Genomic DNA, 24,951 nt, shown 5'->3' with positions numbered 1-24,951 from the left:
TGTATGTAAACTTATATGTGACAGACTGACTTGATTTGTAAGCGTTCACTTGAAGCTCAATAAAAGTTAATAATAATAATAATAATAAACACCTTGCTATATACTCCTAATTGCTCCCTCCCTAATGAGACAGCACACTCCTTCCCTCTATTCTCTCTTTTCATGCCCATTCAGCCAGCTTCTGAACCCATCTACCCTCTCATCTCCCCTTCAGACAAGAAATGCCAACATAGTCTCATGTGTCTACTTGAACCAAGAAGCTCATTCTTCACCAGTATCATTTTCTATCCCATAGTCCAGTCCAATCCCTGTCTGAAGAATTGGCTTTGGGAATGGTTCCTGTCTTGGGCTAACAGCAGGTCTGGGGGCCATGACCTCCTGAGTCGTTCTAGTCTCAGTCAGACCATTAAGTCTGGTCTTTTTACTAGAATTTCGGGTCTGCATCCCACTGCTCTCCTGCTCCCTCAGGGGTTCTCTGTTGTGTTCCCTGTCAGGGCAGTCATCGGTTGTAGCCGGGTACCATCTAGTTCTTCTGGTCTCAGGCTGATGTAGTCTCTGCTTTTTATGTGGCCCTTTCTGCCTCTTGGGCTCATAATTACCTTGTGTCTTTGGTGTTCCTCAATCTTCTTTGCTCCAGGTGAGTTGAGACTAATTGATGCATCTTAGGTGGCCTCTTGCTAGCGTTTAAGACCCCAGAGGCCACTCTCCAAAGTGGGATGCAGAATGTTTTCTTAATAGATTTTATTATGCCAGTTGACTTAGATGTCCCCTGCTACACTGGCCTTCGAAGCATACAGTTTATTCAGGAAACTTCTTTGCTTTTGGTTTAGTCCTGTTGTGCTGACCTCTCCTGTATTGTGTATTGTCTTTCCCTTCACCTAAAATAGTTCCTATCTACTGTCAAAATATTGAAAACCCTCTCCCTCCTTCCCACCCTGCCCCCTCTCATAAGCATCAAAGAATATTCTCTTTATTGTTTAAACTATTTCTTGAGTTCTTATAATAGTGGTCTTATACAATATTTGTCCTTTTGAAATTGACTAATTTCACTCAGCATAATGCCTTCCAGATTATGAAATGTTTCACAGATTCATCACTGTTCTTTATTGATGCATAGTATTCCATTGTGTGAATATAACAATTTTTTTTATGCATTCATTCGTTTATGGGCACCTTGGTTGCTTCCATCTTTTTGCTATTGTAAACAGTGATGCAATGAGCATGGGTGTGCATATATCTGTTCGTGTAAAGTGTCTTATTTCTCTAAGATATATTCCAAGGAGTGGGATTGCTGGATCGTATGCCAGTTTCTATTTCTAGCTTTTTAAGGAAGTGCCAAATTTATTTCCAAAGTGGTTATACCATTTTACATTCCCACCAACAGTCTATAAGTGTTCCAGTCTCTCCACAACCTCTCCAACATTTATTATTTTGTGTTTTTGCATTAATGCCAGCCTTGTTGGAGTGAGATGGAATCTCGTTGTGGTTTTGATTTGCATTTCTCTAGTGGCTAATGATCGTGAGCATTTCCTCGTGTATCTGTTAGCTACCTGAATGTCTTCTTTAGTAAAGTGTCTGTTCATATCTTTTCCCTATTTTTTAATTGGGTTATTTGTCCTTTTATGGTTCAGTTTTTGCAGTATCATGTAGATTTTAGAGATCAGATGCTGATCAGAAATGTTATAGCTAAAAACTTTTTTCCAGTCTGTAGGTAACCTTTTTACCCTTTTGGTGAAGCCTTTGGGTGAGCATAGGTGTTTGATTTTTAGGAGTTGCCAGTTATCTGGTTTCTCTTCTGCATTGTTAGTAATGTTTTGTATACTGTTATGCCATGATTTAGGGCTCCCAACATTTTCCCTATTTTTTTCTTCCATGATCTTGATCGTTTGAGGTTTTGCATTTAGGTCTTTGATTCATTTTGAGTTAGTTTTTGTGTGTGGTGTGAGGTATGGGTCTTGTTTCATTTTTTTGCAGATGGATATCCAGTTATGCCAGCATCATTTTTTAAAGAGACTGTCTTTTCCCCATTTAACTGACTTTGGGCCTTTGTCAAATATCAGCTGCTCACATGTGGATGGATTTATTCTGGATTCTCAATTCTGTTCCAATGGTTGTTGAACAAACACCAAGCTGTTTTGACTACTGTGGTGGTATAATAGGTTCTAAAATCAGGTAGAGTGAGGCCTCCCATTTTGTTCTTCCTTTTCAGTAATACTTTAATATCCAGGGCCTCTTTCCATTCCATATGAAGCTGGTGATTTGTTTCTCCACCTCATTAAAAAGTGTCGTTGAAATTTGGATTGGAATTGCATTGTATCTATAGATTGTTTTTGGTAGAATAGACATTTTTACAATGTTAAGTCTTCCTATCCATGAAAAGGTATGTTTTCCCACTTATTTAGTTCTCTTTTGGTTTCTTGCAACAGTGTGTTGTAGTTTTCTATGTATATGTCTTTTATATCTCTGGTAAGATTTATTCCTAAGTATTTTATCTTCTTGGGGGCTCCTGTAAATGGTATTGATTTGGTGATTTCCTCTTCAATGTTCTCTTTGTTGGTGTAGAGGAATTCAACTGATTTTTGTATGTTTATCTTGTATCCTGATACTCTTCTGAACTCTTCCATTAGTTTCAGCAGTTCTCTTGAGGATTCTTTAGGTTTTTCTGTGTATAAGACCATGTCATTTGCAAAAAGAGGTACATTTACTTCTTCCTAATCTGGGTGTGCTTTATTTCTTTATCTAGCCTGATTGTTCTGGCTAGGACCTCCAGCACAATGTTGCATAAGAATGGTGATAAAGGACATCCTTGTCTGGTTCATGATCTCAAAGGGAATGCTTTTAAAGTCTCTCCATTTAGGATGATGTTGGCTCTTGGCTTTGTATAAATGCCCTTTATTATGTTAAGGAATTTTCCTTCAATTCTTATTTTGCTGAGAGTTTTTATCATGAATGGGTATGGAACTTTGTCAAATGCCTTTTCTGCATCAATTAATAAGATCATGTGTTTCTTATCTTTAGTTTTATTTATACGATGGATTGCATTATTTGTTTTTCTAATGTTGAACTATCCCTGCATACCCGGTATCAATCCCACTTTGTCATGGTGAATTATTTTTTTGATATGTTGTTGAATTCTACTGTCTGCAATTTTGTTGAGGGTTTTTGCATCTAAGTTCATGAGGGATGTAGGTCTGTAATTTTCTTTTTTTGTGGCGTCTTTACCTGGTTTTGGTATCAGGGATATGGTGGCTTCATAGAATGAGTTTGGGAGTATTCTGTCCTTTTCTATGCTCTGAAATACCTTTAGTAATAATGGTGTTTACTGTTCTCTGAAAGTTTGGTAGAACTCTGCAATGAAGCGGTCTGGGCCAGGGTTTTCTTTTGTTGAGTTTTTTGATCCCCTTTTCAGTTTCTTCTTTTGTTATGGGTCTCTTGGTTTGTTCTACCACTGTTTGTATTAGTTTAGGTAGGTAAAGTGTTTCTAGGAATTCATCCATTTCTTCTAGTTTTTCAAATTTGTTAGAGTATAGTTTTTCATAGTAATCTGATATGATTCTTTTAATTTCACTGTTGGGTCTGTTTTAATATCACCCATCTCATTTCTTATTTGCATTATTTGCTTCCTCCTCTGTTTTTCTTTTGGCAGTTTGGCCAATAGTTTATCAATTTTGTTAATTTTTTCAAAGAACCAGCTTTTGGTCTTGTTAACTCTTTCAATTGCTTTTCTGTTTTCTATTTCATTTAGTTCTACTCAAATTTTTATTATTTCCTTTCTTCTAGTGCCTGAGGGTTTCTTTTGTTGCTTTCTTTCTATTTGTTCAAGTTGCATGGATAATTCATTCTGGCCCTTTCTTCTTTTTGGATGTGTGCATTTATTGATATAAATCGACCTCTGAGCACTGCCTTCCCTGTGTCCCAAAGGTTCTGATAGGAAATGTTTTAATTCTCATCTGATTCTATTAATGTCTTTATTCCATCCTTGATGTCTTCTGTAACCCAGTCTTTTTTGAGCAGAGTATTGTTCAGTTTCCAAGTGTTTGATTTCTTTTCCCCGCTTTTTCTGTTATTGATTTCTACTTTTATGGCCTTATGGTCAGAGAAGATACTTTGTAATATTTTGATGTTTAGTTTCTGCTAAGGCTTGCTTTATGACCTAATATGTGATCTATTCTAGAGAATGTTCCATATGCACTAGAAAAGAAAGTATACTTGGTTGCTGTTGGGTGGAGTGTTCTGTATACCCTATGAGGTCAACTTGGTTGATTGTGGCATTTAGATCTTCCATGTCTTTATTTAGCTTCTTTCTGGATAGTCTGCCATTCTCTGAAAGTGCTGTGTTGAATCTCCTAGTATAATTGTTGAGCTGTTTATCTCACTTTTCAATGTTATTAGAGTTTGTTTTATGTATCTTGCAGCCCTGTCATTGGGTGCATAAATATTTAATATGGTTATATCCTCCTGGTATATCGTCCCTTTAATCATTATATAGTGTTCTTCCTTATCCTTTGTGGTAGATTTAGCTTTAAAGTTTATTTTGTCAGAAATTAATATTGCCACCCCTGCTCTTTTTTGATTGTTGCTTGCTTGATGTATTTTTTTCCATCCTTTGAGTTTTAGTTTGTTTGTGTCTCTATGTCTAAAATGTCTCTTGTAGGCAGCACATAGATGGATGGTGTGTTTTAATCCATTCTGCCACTCTCTGTCTCTTTATCTGTGCACTTAGGCTATTTACTTCCAGTGTAATTATGGGCAGATATGAGTTTAGTGCTGTTATTTTGATTTTTTTTTTTTGTGTGTGTGTTGTTGACAGTTTCTTTTTCCCACTTAATTTTTTGTGCTGGGTAGTTTATATATTGTCTTTTCCTCTTATTCGTTGTTGATTTTGTTTCTGCTGAGTCTCTATTTTTTTCTTGCATTTAATTTGATTAGTAGGATAGTATCCTTTGTGGTTACCTTAATATTTACACACATTTTTCTATGTTTAAACCTAACTTTTATTTCTTTATATCTCCTTGTCTTCCTCTCCATATGAAAGATCTATGACAACATCTTAGTCCCTCTCTATTATTTTAATGTTTCTTCTTTTACATAATGACATCGCTTTTCCCCTGTTTTGAGCGTTTTTCAACTTTTATTTAGTTTTGTGGTTTCCCAGTCTGGGTTAACGTCTGATTGTTCTGTCCAGTGTCCTAGTCTAGGGTTAATACCTGATATTATTGATTTCCTAACCAAAGAACTACCTTTAGTATTTCTTGTAGTTTTGGTTTGGTTTTTACAAATTCCCTAAACTTCTGTTTATCTGGAAATGTCCTAATTTCACCTTCATAACTGAGAGAAAGTTTTGCTTGGTATACGATTTTTGGCAGGCAAGTTTTTTCTTTCAATTTTTTATATAAGTCATCCCATTGCCTTCTTGCCTGCATGATTTCTGCCGAGCTGTCCAAACTTATTCCTATTAACTCTCCTTTGTAAGTGTCTTTTTGTTTATCCCTAGCTGCTTTAAAATTCTCTCATTATCTTTGGTTTTGGCAAGTTCGATTATAATATATCTTGGTGACTTTCTTTTAAAATCTACTTATGTGGAGTTTGATGAGCATCTTGGATAGATATCTTTCACGGTATCAGGGAAGTTTTCTGCCAAGAAATCTTCAACAATTCTCTCTGCATTTTCTGTTATCCCTCCCTGCTCTGGTACTCCAATCACTCGTAGGTTATTTCTCTGGATAGGATCCCGCATGATTATTAAGGTTTCTTCATTTTTAAAAATTCTTTTATTTGATTTTTCTTCAAATATATTAGTGCCAAGTGACTTATCTTCAAGGTCACTAATTCTGCCTTCCATTTGCTTGATTCTGCTCCTCTGACTTTCTTTTGAGTTTTCTAATTCTGTAATTTTATTGTTAATCTTCTGAATTTCTGATTGCTGTCTCTCTATGGATTCTTGCAGCTAATTAAATGGTTTCTTATGTTCTTGAATAACCTTTTTAACTTCTTCAATTCTTTTATCTGTGTGTTCCTTTGCTTGTTCTTCATATTGCCTGACCTCCTTCCTAATGTCTTGAAGAGTTCTGCTTATTAATCTTTTGTATTCTGCACCCAGCAATTCCAGGAAGGCACCTTCATCCAGAAGATCCTTTGATTCTTTGTTTTGAAAGCTTGTTTACGTGATCGTGGTCTGTTTCTTTAAGTGGTTTGATATTGACTGTTGTCTCCAAGCCATCTATAAGTTATTGTATTAGTTAATTTTATGTTCCCTTACTGTATCCTAGTTTCTTGCTTTGTTTTGTTTTTATCTGCCCAAATGGGTTGCTTGAGTGAGCTAGCTTGATTATTTTCACCTTTGGAGCTCTGATGTCCTGTCACTAGATGGGTACAGGTGTTATCAGGTATATGAGCTTATGAGTCCATTCACTTTTCTTGTGTGGATTCATCTCAGGCATCCAGGTAGCTGGTCATCAAGTTTGTGGTACGGTCTCTGTCGTGGAGTCTTAGAAGGGCAGGGTTGTTTGGTATAGGTACCAGTATCTGGTTGCAGCAGTGGGTCACAGTTTGAGCAAGGCAGGGTGCTGAGAACCATCCCCCGAATGTCTCTGAGAAAAGCTCATCCCTGTTCCTTAGAGCATATAGGTGGGTGGGTTCTGCAGATGGACGGTGGGCACTCAATGCTTTTGGTTGTAAGGGCTGGGAGGTATCAGTTATCCTTGGACCCCTGTTGTGGGTGGCTGGGTGACCTGAATGGAGCCACCAGTCCTTAGACCCCTGATGTGGGTAGTTGTGGACCCTGTTTAATAGGCAAAGTGGAGTCAAATATCAAACACCCACCTATGCACCACACAGCTTAAACAGTTGCAGTCTGGCAGCAAAGGCCTATTCTGCTGAAATAGACCCACCGAGGTCCTTGTGGGGGAAAAGGTATTCAAAGTCCACAGACCATTTTATGACGGGACTGGGGCCATTTCTGTCCTCAGTTTTCCTGGTTAGTAGAGCTGACAAGTTATCTTTTAACACTGATGTGAATTTATTCCTTCTCCAAGGCCATTAACTTGGTTCAGGGTGTTCAAGTGGGTGTTTCTCAGGTACAGGGAAATCAACAGCCACTGAAGCTGGTTTGGGATCTGGGGACATTGTAAAATATACAAGAGTACTTAGGATTTGCAGAGAGTGCTGTTCTTCTCTGGTTCCAGAGGTGCGGGTAGGCTGTGCTGCTTCTCCCTGAGGAAACCGCAGCTGAGCGCTACTACCAGCCCACCACTGCTGCTCCCAGGAATGTCCCTGAGGGATCCCAGTGATTCAGGTCCGGCAACTCCTCTCCACTTCTGAACTGCCTCTCTCTCCCCCTGCCACTCAGACTGTTTTCTAACTTTGCCTTTGATGTTCAGGGCTTCTAACTTGTCATAAATATAATTGTTTCATTTGATTTTTGGTCTTTGTTATAAGAGGGATCACCGGAAGCATCTGGCTACTCTGCCATTCTTGACCCTACCTCGCAATATATTTTTTAAACCAATAGTAGAAAACTCTAAAATTCTCTTTTGAAACACTATCAGTTTTTTTAAGATTTAATCTAAAGTTTATTTAAAATTAAAAAAATTAAAAGCCACTAGCTTGTCTTTATTATTGTCAAAAAGGCACAGAATTGTGCTAGATTTTATATATATTGAGATTGGGGAATTTGAAAAAAAAAATTCTAATTGCCAAGGCTGAGTTCTCTAGAGAAGCAAAACCAGTGAAGTATATTAATATCAAGTATATTTATATCAAGGAAATGGCTTACATAGTTGTAGAGGCTTGAACATTCCAAGTCCATGGACCAGGATACAGCTTTCTGATTCAGGTAGCTGCAGGGGCTGGTAAACTCAAGATCAACAGGTCGGAGACCAGGGTTCTTGCTCACAGGCTGTGAAAATCAAGTAATTCCAAGATCAAGAGGCAAGATTGCAGGTAAACTGCTAGCTCAAGTCCCAACAACCAAAGGTCAGACAAACAGGAGTCAGCTGCAGGATCTAGAGCAAGAAAAAGCCCCCAAGCCTTGCCAGAATGTCCACTTATATTCGGATGGAGGCCACATGCCCAAGGAAACTCCCTTTTGATTGATTGGCTACTCACAGCAGTTTCCATCATGGGGGTGATTACCTATCAAATCTCAACAGGGAAATGATCATTATGTTATACGACTGCCAAAACAGGGAGAATCATAGCCCTACCAAGTTGACGCACAATCTTAACCATCACACCAAGGATACATTGATTCTACTTTTTATACCCCATTAATTCCACAAAGTCTTACTTAGCTAAGCTGCTAACCAATAGGTCAGTGGTTTGAAGCCAGCAGGAAAAACATTTGGCAATCTGCTTCCATAAAAACTTACAGTCCTGGAAACCCTATGAGGGCAGTTCTACTCTGTCCTACACCATTGCCGCAGAATCTATTCTGACTCATAGCAACCCTATATACTAAGTAGAACTCCCCCATAGGATTTCCAAGGAGCAGCTGGTTGATTCAAGCTTCCAATCTTTTGGTTAGTAGCCAAACTCTTAAGCACTGCACACTAGGGCTCCACTCTGTTGTCCTGTAAGGTTACTATGAGTCAAAATCAACTCAACAGCAAAGGGTTTGTTTTTGGTATATTGTGGTTATAACTTTCTTCTTTCCTTTCTTCTTCTCTTTGTTTCTTCTCTCACTCTCATTTCTCCCTTTCGCCCTCTCTCACTCATGCGTTCCTCCATATTCATTTCATTGTTACCTTTTTTTCCCTTTTTTCTCTCCTCCTCCTCCTTCTTTGTCTTTTTGATTTTCTTTAGATACAAATGCCACTTTTTTTTCCTATTGAGAGAGAATACCAGCAATCATGAAGATGGCACAGAACCAGGCAATAATAAATAAGGTCTCTGTGAGCCATAGCCACTCAGTGAGGAATAGCAACGACAACAAACACTGACCAAATTAATTAAAAGCCCTGAGAATATTTTTATGTTTTTTAGATGGGATTTGATTCCTTTTTTAAATCTTGCAATATTTTTTCTTGTATCCCAATAAATATTGCAGTAATTTGTATTAATTTCTTTGTGGTACTTCTGTATGGTTGACATCCTGGAATTTTCTCTCTTCTTCTGATAAAAAATGTAGGAAATGAACTTTATGAGCCTTCACATCAAAAAATGTATTTGGTTGATAAACTTGATTTTGGCTGGTTATACAATTTTAAGTAAAAAAAAAAAAAAAAAAGTCTCCCTTTAAGAAGTTACATGGCACGGCTTGATTATCTTCTAGAATTCTGCACCTGTGATGAGAATTTAGATGACAGCAAATATCTTCTAAAATTTCCTGGAGGTTTCTGTGTAAACATTATCTTTCTTTTTTATTACTCTCAAGTTGCAGTTTGCTCTCCAAATATATTATTTCTTTCCAGAGTCAGAAGTTTTGTTCAAGTAGCTTGGATTTTATCTTCTGTGCATTTTTTTTTTCTGTAGGTTTTGGTTTTCATTAGTTTTTAAGAATGTAGGGTTGTTTTGCTTTTACAAAACACATTCTGTGTTTCTTAATCATGAGGGTAGAAGAGTTTGTTTTATTTTGGTCCAATTTTCTCTGGAATTCTTTATTTTTGGACAGAATTTCCAGATGAGCATTCAGCAAAAAGGTCTATGGAATGAGCTTCATGTGGATTGTTGGGTTGCTTTGTTTTGCAGCCACAGTTGGTAAATGAAGAGAAAGAAGGGGAGGATTGATGTGGGGAACTAAATGATGATCTATCAGCAGATTTTTTTAAGTCAAACTTTCTAGTTGAGGACACTTTCTTACTTTCATCTGCTGCCTTTGTGCTTGACTACACTAAGTTTAAAACTTTTCTGAGGCCATCCACTTCCCATGTCCCCAAACAAATTCACTCTCCTTTGCTACAATAACAGCACAGTAGTTATGGGCTTCTGCCCCCACAGTTTTACTTATTCTTCAACAGCTTACATTGTGTTCCTGCTCAATATATGCTTGCCCTCGCATTACGTACATTGCTATGATGACTATAAACTAATATTTACTTATTGTGGTATCAGAAAGGATGAATGACTAAGGCTTTTATCAAACTCTCACGTTAATCTACAACTTTCAAAGACATATATTGTTAATATGTTTCTTCTTTTCTCAATGTCATTTATTTCTAATTCTAAAATTTTAGTCCTCAACCCTCCATGAACTAGATTTTATACCATTTTTCTCTGAATTTTCTATCACTAATGTAATCAGTGGAAACCCTGGTAGTGTAGTGGTTAAGCGCTGCAGCTGCTAACCAAGAGGTCGGCAGTTCGAATCCACCAGGCGCTCATTGGAAACTCTAACAGGCAGTTCTACTCTGTCCTATAGGGTCACTATGAGTCAGAATCAACTCGACATCAGTGGGTGGTGGGTGAATGTAATCAATAACTTTTTAATTTGTCCTTGGTGCCTCTGCAATTAAATTATTCAGTGATTTAGAGAGGAGTACCTCTGAGAAATATTTTAGCCTTAGAAATAGGTGTTTCTGCAGTTGATAGTCTTTTATATCTTATATGTTTATTTTTCACCAAAATAAGACAGGTTGGGTAGAAAAACTATGAGGAGGAGGAGAAGGGAAAAGAAATTGGAGAAGTAGGAGAAGGGAAAAATAGGAGAAGAAGAGAATCAAGGGGGATGGGAATAAAGAAGTGAATGAATGACTAGAGAAGATTAAATGTAGCTTTTGACAAAGTACTCAATTCTATCAAATGTTTCAAAATCTGAATGATCCTGTTGTCAGGTTTGCTGCCTTCTCCTAAAAAATCACGTAGATGGTAAACATGCATGCTATTTTCTCAACATGAATTCTCTTGGTAAATTAAAATTCAGGTGAGATTCTCCGACCAGTATCTATTTTTAAATGTTTGTGTGTCCTGGGAATTAGGGAGCTAAAGCTTCTGCATATAAAATACAAAACAGAGCAATTTTTAAAAATGCCTATTGGGTTTTATGTAATCAGAAGTTTGTGTTCTGAACATTGTGTACTTGAGAATATTCCAATTTCAATACTGACTTTTGGGTAATGATGTGAAAATGAATGCCTGCCAATGCAGAATTCAGGTAATCTCTCTTTGGCATAAATGGAGTTGTAGTTTAAATATGTAAGTGGACTTTTCAAAAACAAAATGTTGACTGTGTGTTCTTAATGTCATGGAAAGAAATAAAATATTGAGGCTTTCAGATCCTGCAAAATAAAAGAAAGTTATGCAGGTTTCTGGTAAATAACCAAGGTTAAGGAGAAAGCTAATTTCCCCTGAACTACTTCCTCACAGGGAGCTCAAGATTTCAATTACTCATAATCAGAGAAGTACTTGCTTCAACTTTGGCTTAAGATAAAGGTAAGTATTAAAACTATAGATTCAAAGATGATTAAAAAATACAGCCGGCGGTGGGGCCAAGATGGTGGACTAGGTAGACGCTACCTCGGATCCCTCTTGCAACAAAGACTTGGAAAAACAAGTGAATCGATCACATACATAACAATCTACGAACCCTGAACAACAAACACAGATTTAGGGATGGAGAACGAACAAATACGGGGAAGCAGTGACTGTTTTCGGAGCCTGGAGCCAGTGTCCCAGTCAGGTAACCTTGGCGCCGGGCTTAGGGCTGGGCCCAGGGGAACTGAACTCAAAAATCTTGTGACAGCACAAACAAGGGGACCAGCCCTACCCCCCTGATCTGGTCCTTGGGGGCAGCGTGGCGACGCTGCTGGTGGGAGAAGTCCCCAGGAGGCAGTGACTGGTTTTGGAGCTGGGAGTGCAGCGTCCCAGCCAGGGAAGCTTGGCGCCAGACTTTTCACTGGGCACCGTCACGGCGCAAGCATGGGGCGCAGCCCTACTCCCCTGAACTAACCCCGGGAGGGGACCCAGCCGGTCCTCAGGGGCGGCGCGGCGATGCGGCTGGTGGGACGAGAAGTCCCCGGGAGGCAGCAACTGATTTTGGAGCTGGGAGTGCAGGGTCCCAGCCAGGGAACCTTGGCTCCGGGCATTGGACTGGGAGCTGTCACGGCACAAGCACGGGGCGCAGCCCTACTCCCCTGAACTAACTCCGGGAGGGGGCCCAGCCAGTCTGCAGGGGTGGCGCGGTGACGCAGCTGGCGGGACAAGAAGTCCCCAGGAGGCAGTGACTGATTTTGGAGCCGGGAGTGCAGCGGCCCAGCAGGGGAGCCTTGACACTGGGCTTTGAACTGGCAGCGGAGGATCTGACCGTGCCTTCAGCGGGACAAACCCTCGGGGACAATCTCCACACAGCCAGCACACACAGGCGACACGCCCCTCGGCAATCTCAGATAAAATAGTCATCCCAAGCAAGATAAGCAACTTTGGCTATATTCGGAGGTGCTACTCTCCTATTTCTCTGAACCCTCCCCCACCCTTCCCAGGCAGCTTCATTAACATTGGAATTTCCTGAGCCAGAGGGAGAATGGCTCTGGCTCCGCGGCCACTTTGCTTCTCCCCCCCCCTTTTTTTTTTTGGTCTTTTCCTAACCCATTCTTCCGGCCTGAGAGAAGGAACCACAAAAAACCCAGGGACCAAAAATTCATCCCTAATTGGACTGAAAACACAGAACCAGCTACAGCCAAGCATATATGATCCAAATCTCGGACTTTCATCCTTACAGGGAACAAGGAGGCGGTTATAATCCAAAGGCAGTTCTGATAGGGATCTGACTGCATTTTTTTAGTGGATTTTCTGGAAAAACAAGTTTCCCAGGTCTGATATCTCTGCTTATTCAACAGAGCCCTAACTGAACCACAACAGGGAACTGAGGGCTGAAGCTCTCCCCAGACCACCTAACCTCTAGGCTTAGGGGTCTAAGGAGGGTGACATCTACCAATCAGTAGAGGTACTCGCATTGGGGGCCTAAGGTACAGCTGCAGTGCCCTCCCACCAAAGTGCTATGGGAATAGAGACACACCTACCTCGCTGACACTTGGAGGAAGCCTGTCAGCATCCTGCCCCCCTGGAGGGTGAACCCCAGCTGCTAATAGAATCTGGTGCACACAACTATCACCACTACTTCTTGAGGTGGATAGGTGTTACGATGCAGCACACACTTGATGACCCAAAATCAGATTTTACTCAGGAATAGTGAATAGACTCAGGCATATATATCAGGCAACAGACCAAACCAGCTGGTAATAGGTCATAAGTAAGTCAAGGGCTACAACAAACAAGACACCACAATCTAGTAGCCCATCCATGTATCTTGAAAGAAAACAAAACAAGATAAGACTCAGTGAGCAAATATAGAATAAATCACTACAATATCTTAGAGATGGCTCGGAGACAGCAGTCAATACCAAACCACATAAAGAAAGAGACCATGACAACTTCTACAACACCCGAAAAAAAAGAATCAAAATCTTTCCCAAATGAAGATACAATCCTGGAATTATCAGGTACAGAATATAAAAAACTAATTTACAGAATGCTTCAAGACATCACAAAAGAAATAAGGCAAACTGCAGAAAAAGCCAAGGAACACACCGATAAAACTGTTGAAGAACTCAAAAAGATTATTCAAGAACATAGTGGAAAAATTAATAAGTTGCAAGAATCCATAGAGAGACAGCATGTAGAAATCCAAAGGATTAACAATAAAGTTACAGAATTAGACAATGCAATAGGAAGTCAGAGGAGCAGACTCGAGCAATTAGAATGCAGCCTGGGACATCTGGAGGACCAGGGAATTAACACCAACATAGCTGAAAAAAAAATCAGATGAAAGAATTAAAAAAAATGAAGAAACCCTAAGAATCATGTGGGACTCTATCAAGAAGGATAACATGCGTGTGATTGGAGTCCCAGAACAGGGAGGGAGAACAGAAAAAACAGAGAAAATAGTTGAAGAACTCCTGACAGAAAACTTCCCTGACATCATGAAAGACGAAAGGATATCTATCCAAGATGCTTATCGAACCCCATTTAAGGTTGATTCAAAAAGAAAAACACCAAGACATATTATCATCAAACTTGCCAAAACCAAAGATAAAGAGAAGATTTTAAAAGCAGCCAGGGAGAAAAGAAAGTTCTCCTTCAAGGGAGAATCAATAAGAATAAGTTCAGACTACTCAGCAGAAACCATGCAGGGAAGAAGGCAATGAGATGACATATACAGAGCACTGAAGGAGAAAAACTGCCAGCCAAGGATCATATATCCAGCAAAACTCTCTCTGAAATATGAAGGAGAAATTAAGATATTTACAGATAAACACAAGTTTAGAGAATTTGCAAAAACCAAACCAAAGCTACAAGAAATACTAAAGGATATTGTTTGGTCAGAAAACCAATAATATCAGATACCAGCACAACACAAGGTCACAAATGAAAACATCCTGATATCAACTCAAATAGGGAAATCACAAAAACAAATTAAGATTAATTAAAATAAAATGCTCATAACAGGGAATCATTGAAATCAATATGTAAAAGATCACAATAATCAAAAAGAGGGACTAAATACAGGTGGCATAGAACTGCCATATGGAGAGTGATACAAGGCGATATAGAACAATACAAGTTAGGTTTTTACTTAGAAAAATAGGGGTAAATATTAAGGTAACCACAAAGAGGTATAACAACTCCATAACTCAAGATAAAAGCCAAGAAAAACGTAACGACTCAACTAACATAAAATCAAACACTACAAAAATGAGGATCTCACAATTTGCTAAAAAAAAGTCTGAGCACAAAAAAGTAAGTGGAAAAAAGAAATTGTCAACAACACACATAAAAAGGCATCAAAATGACAACACTAAACACTTATTTATCTATAATTACGCTGAAGGTAAATGGACTAAATGCACCAATTAAGAGACAGAGAGTCTCAGACTGGATAAAAAACACAATCCGTCTATATGCTGCCTACAAAGACACACCTTAGACTTAGAGACACAAACAAACTAAAACTCAAAGGATGGAAAAAACATATCAAGCAAACAATAAGCAAAAAAGAAGAGGAGTAGTAATATTAATTTCTGACAAAATAGACTTTAGACTTAAATCCACCACAAAGGATAAAGAAGGACACTGCATAATGATAAAAGGGATAATTGATCAGGAAGACATAACCATATTTATGCACCCAATGACAGGGCTGCAACATACATAAATCAAATTTTAACAGAACTGAAAAGTGAGATAGACACCTCCACAATTATAGTAGGAGACTTCAACACACCACTTTCGGAGAAGGACAGGACATCCAGTAAGAAGCTCAATAGAGACACGGAAGACCTACTTACAACAGTCAACCAACTTGACCTCATTGACTTATACAGAACTCTCCACCCAACTGCTGCAAAGTATACTTTTTTTTCTAGTGCACATGGAACATTCTCTAGAATAGACCACATAAAAGGTCATAAAACAAACCTTTGCAGAATCCAAAACATCAAAATATTACAAAGCATCTTCTCAGACCACAAGGCAATAAAACTAGAAATCAATAACAGAAAAACTAGGGAAAAGAAATCAAATACTTGGAAACTGAACAATACCCTCCTGAAAAAAGACTGGATTATAGAAGACATCAAGGAGGGAATATGGAAATTCATAGAATGCAACGAGAATGAAAATACTTCCTACCAAAACCTCTGGGACACAGCAAAAGCAGTGCTCAGAGGACAATTTATATCGATAAATGCACACATACAAAAAGAAGAAAGAGCCAAAATCAGAAGACTGTCCCTACAACTTGAACAAATAGAAAGTGAGCAAGAAAAGAATCCATCAGGCACCAGAAGAAAACAATAAAAATTAGAGCTGAACTAAATGAATTAGAGAACAGAAAAACAATTGAAAGAAGTAACAAAGCCGAAAGCTGGTTCTTTGAAAAAATTAACAAAATTGATGAACCATTGGCTAGACTGACTAAAGAAATACAGGAAAGGAAACAAATAACCCGAATAAGAAACGAGATGGGCCACATCACAACAGAACCAACTGAAATTAAAAGAATCATATCAGATTATTACGAAAAATTGTACTCTAACAAATTTGCAAACCTAGAAGAAATGGATGAATTCCTGGAAAAACACTACCTACCTAAACTAACACATTCAGAAGTAGAACAACTAAATAGACCCATAACAAAAAAAGAGATTGAAACGGTAATCAAAAAACTCCCAAGAAAAAAAAGCCCTGGCCCGGAGGGCTTCATTGCAGAGTTCTACCAAACTTTCAGAGAAGTGTTAACATCACTACTACTAAAGGTATTTCAAAGCATAGAAAATGACCGAATACTACCCAACTCATTCTATGAAGCCACCATCTCCCTGATACCAAAACCAGGTAAAGACATTACAAAAAAAGAAAATTACAGACCTATATCCCTCATGAACATAGATGCAAAAATCCTCAACAAAATTCTAGCCAATAGAATTCAACAACATATCAAAAAAATAATTCAGCACGATCACGTGGGATTTATACCAGGTATGCAAGGCTGGTTTAATATCAGAAAAACCATTCATGTAATCCACCACATAAATAAAACAAAAGACAAAAACCACGTGACCTTATCAATTGATGCAGAAAAGGCATTTGACAAAGTCCAACACCCATTCATGATAAAAACTCTCACCAAAATAGGAATTGAAGGAAAATTCCTCAACATAACAAAGGGCATCTATACAAAGCCAACAGCCAACATCACTCTAAATGGAGAGAACCTGAAAGCATTTCCCTTGAGAAAGGGAACCAGACAAGGATGCCCTTTATCACCGCTCTTATTCAACATCGTGCTAGAAGTCCTGGCCAGAGCAATTAGGCTAGACAAAGAAACAAAGGGCATCCGGATTGGCAAGGAGGAAGTAAAATTATCTCTATTTGCAGATGACGTGATCTTATACACAGAAAACCCTAAGGAATCCTCCAGAAAACTATTGAAACTAATGGAAGAGTTTGGCAGAGTCTCAGGTTATAAGATAAACATACAAAAATCACTTGGATTCCTCTACATCAACAAAAAGAACATCGAAGAGGAAATAACCATTCACAGTAGCCCCCAAGAAGATAAAATACTTAAGAATAAATCTTACCAAGAATGTAAAAGACCTATACAAAGAAAACTACAAAGCACTACTACAAGAAATTCAAAAGGACATACTTAAGTGGAAAAACATACCTTGCTCATGGATAGGAAGACTTAACATAGTAAAAATGTCTATTCTACCAAAAGCCATCTATACATACAATGCACTTCCGATCCAAATTCCAATGTCATTTTTGAAGGTGATAGAGAAACAAATCACCAATTTCATACGGAAGGGAAAGAAGCCTCGGATAAGCAAAGCATTACTGAAAAAGAAGCAGATAGTGGGAGGCCTCACTCTACCTGATTTCAGAACCTATTATACAGCCACAGTAGTCAAAACAGCGTAGTATTGGTACAACAACAGGTACATAGACCAGTGGAACAGAATTGAGAACCCAGATATAAATCCATCCACATAGGAGCAGCTGATATTTGACAAAGACCCAGTGTCAGTTAATTGGGGAAAAGATAGTCTTTTTAACAAATGGTGCTGGCATAACTGGATATCCATTTGCAAAAAAATGAAACTGGACCCATACCTCACACCATGCACAAAAACTAACTCCAAGTGCATCAAAGACCTAAACATAAAGACTAAAACGATAAAGATCATGGAAGAAAAAATAGGGACAACCTTAGGAGCCCTAATACAAGGCATAAAGAGAATACAAAACATTACCAAAAATGACGAAGAGAAACCAGATAACTGGGAGCTCCTAAAAATCAAACACCTATGCTCATCTAAAGACTTCACCAAAAGAGGAAAAAGACCACCTACAGACTGGGAAAGAATTTTCAGCTATGACATCTCCGACCAACGCCTGATCTCTAAAATCTATACGATTCTGTCAAAACTCAACCACAAAAAGACAAACAACCCAATCAAGAAGTGGGCAAAGGATATGAACACACACTTCACTAAAGAAGATATTCAGGCAGCTAACAGATACATGAGAAAATGCTCTCGATCATTAGCCATTAGAGAAATGCAAATTAAAACTACGATGAGATTCCATCTCACTCCAACAAGGCTGGCATTAATCCAAAAAACACAAAATAATAAATGTTGGAGAGGCTGCGGAGAGATTGGAACTCTTATACACTGCTGGTGGGAATGTAAAATGGTACAACCACTTTGGAAATCTATCTGGCATTATCTTAAACAGTTAGAAATAGAAGTACCATACAACCCAGAAATCCAACTCCTCGGAATAGACCCTAGAGAAACAAGAGCCTTCACACAAACAGATATATGCACACCCATAGTTTATTGCAGCTCTGTTTACAATAGCAAAAAGCTGGAAGCAACCAAGGTGTCCATCAGCGGATGAATGGGTAAATAAATTGTGGTATATTCACACAATGGAATACTACACATCGATAAAGAACAGTGACGAATCTGTGAAACATTTCATAACATGGAGGAACCTGGAAGGCATTATGCTGAGCGAAATTAGTCAGAGGCAAAAGGACAAATATTGTATAAGACCACTATTATAAGATCTTGAGAAATAGTATAAACTGAGAAGAACACATGCTTTTGTGGTTACGAGGGAGGGAGGGAGGGTGGGAGAGGGTTTTTTACTGATTAATTAGTAGATAAGAACTGCTTTAGGTAAAGGGAAGGACAACACTCAATACATGGAAGGTCAGCCCAGTTGGACTGGACCAAAAGCAAAGAAGTTTCCGGGATAAAATGAATGCTTCAAAGGTCAGTGGAGCAAGGGCAGGAGTTTGGGGACCATGGTTTAAGGGGACTTCTAAGTCAATTGGCAAAATAATTCTATTATGAAAACATTCTGCATCCCACTTTGAAATGTGGCCTCTGGGGTCTTAAATGCTAACGAGCGGCCATCTGAGATGCATCAATTGGTCTCAACCCACCTGGAGGAAAGGAGAATGAAGAACACCAAGGTCACACGACAACTAAGAGCCCAAGAGACAGAAAGGGCCACATGAACCAGAGTCCTACATCATCCTGAGACCAGAAGAACTAGTTGGTGCCCGGCCACAATCGATGACTGCCCTGACAGGGAGCACAACAGAGAACCCCTGGAGATCAGTGGGATGCAGACCCCAAATTCTCATAAAAAGACCATCCTTAATGGTCTGACTGAGACTAGAGGAATCCCGGCGGTCATGGTCCCCAAACCTTCTGTTGGCACAAGACAGGAACCATCCCCGAAGACAACTCATCATACATGAAAGGGACTGGACAGTGGGTAGGTGAGAGATGCTGATGAAGAGTGAGCTAATTATATCAGGTGGACACTTGAGACTGTGTTGGCATCTCCTGCCTGGATGGGGGATGGGAGGATAGAGAGAGTGGGAAGCTGGAAATATTGTCACGAAAGGAGGGACTGGAAGGGCTGACTCATTAGGGGGAGAGCAAGTGGGAGTACGGAGTAAGGTGTATATAAACTTATATGTGACAGACTTACTTGATTTGTAGACGTTCACTTGAATCTCAGTAAAAGTTAAGAAAAAAAAAACAGCAGGCAAGAGCAGAGATAGACCACCTTGATGAAAATACTGCTTGACTTTCTGAGCTCAGTTTCTGTTTACAGTATCTGATTTATTCACTCTTTACCTCCAATTTCAAACTTTACCTTACTTTTTCTATTTCTTGGCAATGAATTCCTATTTTCCAATAAAGAATTTTTTAGGTTTCTAGAATTTGGATGAATAGTATCTAAAAAAAAATTTTTTTTCAGAAGATCAAATTGAGTTAATTTTCTGTAAGCTGTATTCTGCTTTTTATCATAAATGTTTTTAGAAGTTTAGGCATCATCATTGTGCTCAAATTTAAAGGATGATATCCACTCTCTTAGATTCAAATAGAAAAGTCTACTATATTTGAAAGTCTACTGAAAAGCAAATTTCTTCTCAGATAAAGTCCTGGGTACGTGCAACATTTTGAACCCTTGCAAATGCACAACTTTGTTGAGACTGAGAATTCCAACTGTGAATAAGAAGATTTTTCCTAGAGTCCCAGTGTGATGTTAAGGCGTAAGGAAGGAAAGTAAATAAGTCAAGGGAATGAGAAAGCCCAAGTAAAATATTCTCGCTTTATAATTTTGTCAGGACAGGCTCTGGACCTGATCCTATCATTGTTTCCACTAGCATTGTCCTCATTCTAGCTATTTTGTTTGCATTTGCACCATTTCAGGAAGAGGAATGAAAGAGAAATATATTTGTGCATCACTACAGTAAAGCTGTGAACAGAGTATGAAAGAGGTACAACAGGTTCACTGATAAGCAGAATTAAAAGTTAAATTACCAAAGCTTATTCACACTCATTTTTTATAGCCCTTCCCCCAAACTGACCTAGTAGTATTATAATACTACGATCTAGGATGCCAGTTTAGAGAAAAGAAAAGTTTTTTTTTTAGAGAAGAATAACATATTTGGGCTTACTAGAAAATAAGAGTGTAGTCCTGTTTATGCAAAAACAGGTTCTTTTGGACATATGTCATTTTAAATTACTTCACCCAGCAATATTACATTTTTTATCTTTGTCCTCAGTTGGAAGACAACAGAGAGGAAATATCTCCACTATCACTTTTGCGATCTTGCTGGGATTTGGGGACTGCAAAGAAGTTGGGACTGCCCTCTTCCCTTTGTTCCTAAGCCTTTATGTTGTCACACTGTGTGGTAACCTGCTGCTGATTCTCGCCGTCCAGAAAAGTCCACACTTACATACTCCAATGTATTTCTTCCTGTGCCACTTATCCTGTGTGGATGTTGGATACACAAGCAGCATTGCCCCTCAGCTGCTGAGGGAGGTCATGGCTGGTGGTGTCACTATCTCCTTTACTGCCTGTGTGGTGCAACTCTATGCTGTTGGGGCTCTGCTCACTGCAGAGTGTTTCCTTCTGGCCGTCATGTCCTATGATTGCTACTTGGCCATCTGTTGGCCCCTGAGATACTCAGTGCCTATGGACAGCAGAACTTGTGTCGAACTGACAGTTGGATCATGGATTGGTCGTTTTCTGTTTGTGGGAGCTGTACTAATTTTGCTTGCCATGTTAACCTTCTGTGGTCCCCACATCATTGATGATTTCTTCTGTGACTTCTTCCCACTGGTGAAGCTCTCCTGCACAGACACTACAGTGGTGGAGAGGGTGGCCTTTGTTTCATCATTTCTATCCTTGTCTCCTTTCCTTTGAACCTTGTTATCTTATGATTGTATTCTGTCCTCCATTTTAAAGATTTCTTCTTCTACAGGGAGATACAGAGCCTTTTCCACCTGCTTTTCCCACTTGGTCGTCTTGTTTTTGTTTTACGGCACCATGGCTGTGGTGTACAAGACACCAGCATCAGGAAAAACACTCAATCTGAACAAGATTTTATCTCTTCTCTACACAGTGCTCACACCCCCTCTTAATCCTTTAGTCTATAGTCTGAGAAACAAGGGCATTCAAATCACTCTGAAGAAACTATATTGTTCAGGAGGTAACTGGGACTAGAAAATAATGTGATGAGCGAGTTAGGGAAATGGGGTAGAAGTGTGGGCTTATGTGATTTCCATTAACACAATTTTTGAATAATCAACACTCAAATAAATTCCATATATTGTGCTCTCTGACCTCTTGGAGGTGCACTACCATCTCTTTGTCGTCTTTGCTGCCACAAAACATTTCATCTTGGTGATAAATGTGGCCATTCTCCTTGCCATTGGGACTGAGAAAAAGCTGTACACACCCATGTATAATTTTGTTTGGCAAATTTGTCCCTCTTAGGCATTTTGTACCCATCAGCTACTATTGCCAAAATGCTCAAGAACCTCTTGAATGAGAAGCAAAGCTTTTCTTTTGTTGGGTGTGTTTTGCATCTCTTTTCCTTGGAGCCCTGGCAGGTACTGAAGTCTTCCTTCTCACTGTCATGGCTTATGACCATTATGTGGTCATATGTTTCTCCATTTGTTACACCCTCATCATGAAAAATGGGTGCTGTTCCACTCCATGGCTGTGGCTTGGGCAGCAGATTTTCTGAATTCCCTTCTGCACACAGTGTTCATGTTCTGCCTGTCTTTCTGTAAGTCCGATTGGGTCAACCAATATTATTGTGACATCTTTCTTATGATGGCACTGTCCTGCTCTTCCACTTATGTGGCAGAAATATTTCTCTTAGTGGTAGGAGATGTCTTGGTCATGAGCACCTTCCTGATCACTGGTATGTCTTATATCTACATCTTATCCACCACCTTTAAAATACAGTCAATGGAAGGCAAGCACAAGGCCTTCTCCACTTGTGCTTCCTGCCTCCTTGTTGTTTGACTTTTCTATGATACAATGATATTTACGTACATCCACCCCTCTTCCAGTTACAACTTCCCAGCTGGAGACAGGTTCATCTCAATGCTATGTGGGGTCATTACTCCAGTGTTAAGCCCCATTATCTACAGGCTGAGAAACACTGAGTTGAAAGGAGCTCTCAGAAAGATTTTATGTCATAAGATCTATTTAGGACAAACATGATTTTAAGACAATGTTACCCACTTAGACTGAATTTATAGGAAGGATTGGAAGAATTCATAGAAAGAATAATTTTCTATTGTTGTGCTGGGGATAGACAGGACATGGCTACATATATACAGAAATTTATAAGCACACACACATACATATATCTACATTTATGCCTATCTATACAACTATATCACTATCCACAGGGAATATAAAATTTATCATAAAAATAGACTTTTTTAAAAAAAATTAGGGAACTGTTAATAATTGCAGTGATGTAAGAGGTATAAACTGTGTGTATCTTAAGTAAATTTGAATCTATGGTCACATTCTATACCCATATCCATATCCATACACATAGCTATACTTTTACCCAAAATATCCATATCACATACATCGTATATCACCTATGTGTGTGTATGTATATATACATGCATTAATTTTTTATTTCTGTAACTGTACCTGTATCTAACTTTCTAATTCAGCTTCCTTTCACTTTATTACCTTATTTACCTAAACATTTATCCTGATATGACTCCTTAGCTTGATCATTTTTCTCTTCTTCTTCAACTTTGGTTTCCACTTTATATTTCTGTGCTTTCTCACTTTCCTGTGACCACATCCATTTTCAGTTCCCCTTTCCATTCCAGGGAAGGGCTTACTTTTCAGTATTTCTAAAAATAGATATCTAATTTGGTTATTATATTACTACCATCTTAACATGTTTAAAACTACAAATATCATCTTCTGACACACACACATGTACCCACCAATCTTCTCATCAGCTACCTTATATTTTTCTTACTTTTATCAATTTTTTTTTTAAGCTACTCAGAGTAAAGTCACTTAGAGCTAAGCACTCCCATTTTGTGTGAATAAAGAGCTACGGTTTCTGACTGTGGATCACTCTCCATTCGCACTTCAGCCTCTTCCTGTTACCTGTAGGAATAGGAATATTCTCTCTCTGGCTACTGTTTATGTGATATACCATGTTAACTATGAAATAATGTATATTTTTATCAATCTTTTCCCCAATTCTTTTCACTCCACTTACTTCTCAAAAAATAGTCCCCAGTATAGGCATCACATTCGAGTATGTTCTGTTATCACAGGCAATATGTGGGACTCTCTTCATTTCTGATTCTCTGTTACACTCTGGCTTTCAATGTTATCTTTGGATTTCTATTAACTACATTTTTTCCTTCCTTTATGACTAAGCGATCACATCACTAATTAAATTTCTTGTATTATTCAATGATATCCTGTTCTTCCAATCTCTGGACTGTCATTGATCTTTAAGTCATTTTTCAAAATTTTAATATGTAATAGCCTTATGTTATGTGCCTTTGTTTCGTGATGTAGGGACTGTAAGTGCGTTCACATGTCATATTTTCAATAAAGTCCATTTCCCAAAATTCAGCAATGTCCCATTTTGTATTTTCTACAACATTTGATGCTTCCTTAAAAAGCTAGAAATAGAACTACCATAAGATCCAGCAATCACACTCCTCGGAATACATCCTAGAGAGATAAGAACCTTCACATGAATGGATATATGCACATCCATGTTCATTGCAGCACTGTTTACAATAGCAAAAAGATGGAAACAACCAAAGACCCCATCAACAAATGAATGGATAAACAATTTATGGTATTTTCACACAATGGAATACTATGCAACAATAAAGAACAACAATGGATATTTTAAACATTTCATAATATGGAGGAATCTGGAAGACATTATGCTGGGCAAAATTAGTCTGTCTCAAAAGAACAAATATTGTATGAGACGACTATTATAAGAACTCAAGAAAAGGTTTATCCACAGAAGAAAACATTCTTTGATGGTTACGAGGGTGGGGAAGGAGGAAGGGAGAGGTGTGCTCACTAATTAGATAGGAGAAAGGCAACACACAATACAGGGGTAGTCAGCCCAACTGGACTAAACCAAAAGCTAAGAAGTTTCCTAAATATGATAAAACACTTCAAGGGACAGAGTAGCAGGGGCACGGGTCTGGAGACTGTGGTTTCAGGGGACACCTAGGTCAACTGGCATACCAAAGTTTGTTAAGAAAATGTTCTGCATCCCATATTGGTGAGTGGTATCTGGGGTCTTTAAAAGCTAGCAAGTGGCCATCTAAGATGCATCAATTAGCCTCAACCCATCGGGAGCAAAGGAGAATGAAGAACTCCAAAGACGCAAGGAAAATATGAATTCAAGAGAAAGAAAGAACCACATAAACCAGAGACTTCATCAGCCTGAGACCAGAAGAACTAGATAGTGCCTGGCTACCACCAATGACTGCCCTGACAGGGAACACAACAGAGAATCTCTGATGGAGCAGGAAAAAAGTGGGATGTAGACCCCAAATTTTAGTAAAAAGACCAGACACAATGGTTTGACTGAGACTGGTG

At 38.7% G+C, this 24,951-nt stretch overlaps 1 pseudogene; it reads left to right on the top strand.

Moving 5' to 3' along the window:
- Positions 1-20,859: 20,859 nt before the first annotated feature.
- Positions 20,860-22,551, top strand: LOC126058389 (olfactory receptor 5V1-like; annotated as a pseudogene).
- Positions 22,552-24,951: the final 2,400 nt, after the last annotated feature.

The sequence above is a fragment of the Elephas maximus genome, chromosome 14, assembly GCF_024166365.1.
Source record: "Elephas maximus indicus isolate mEleMax1 chromosome 14, mEleMax1 primary haplotype, whole genome shotgun sequence".
In the NCBI taxonomy this organism is placed as follows: Eukaryota; Metazoa; Chordata; class Mammalia; order Proboscidea; family Elephantidae; genus Elephas; species Elephas maximus.
This window is presented reverse-complemented; position numbering and strand designations above follow the sequence as displayed.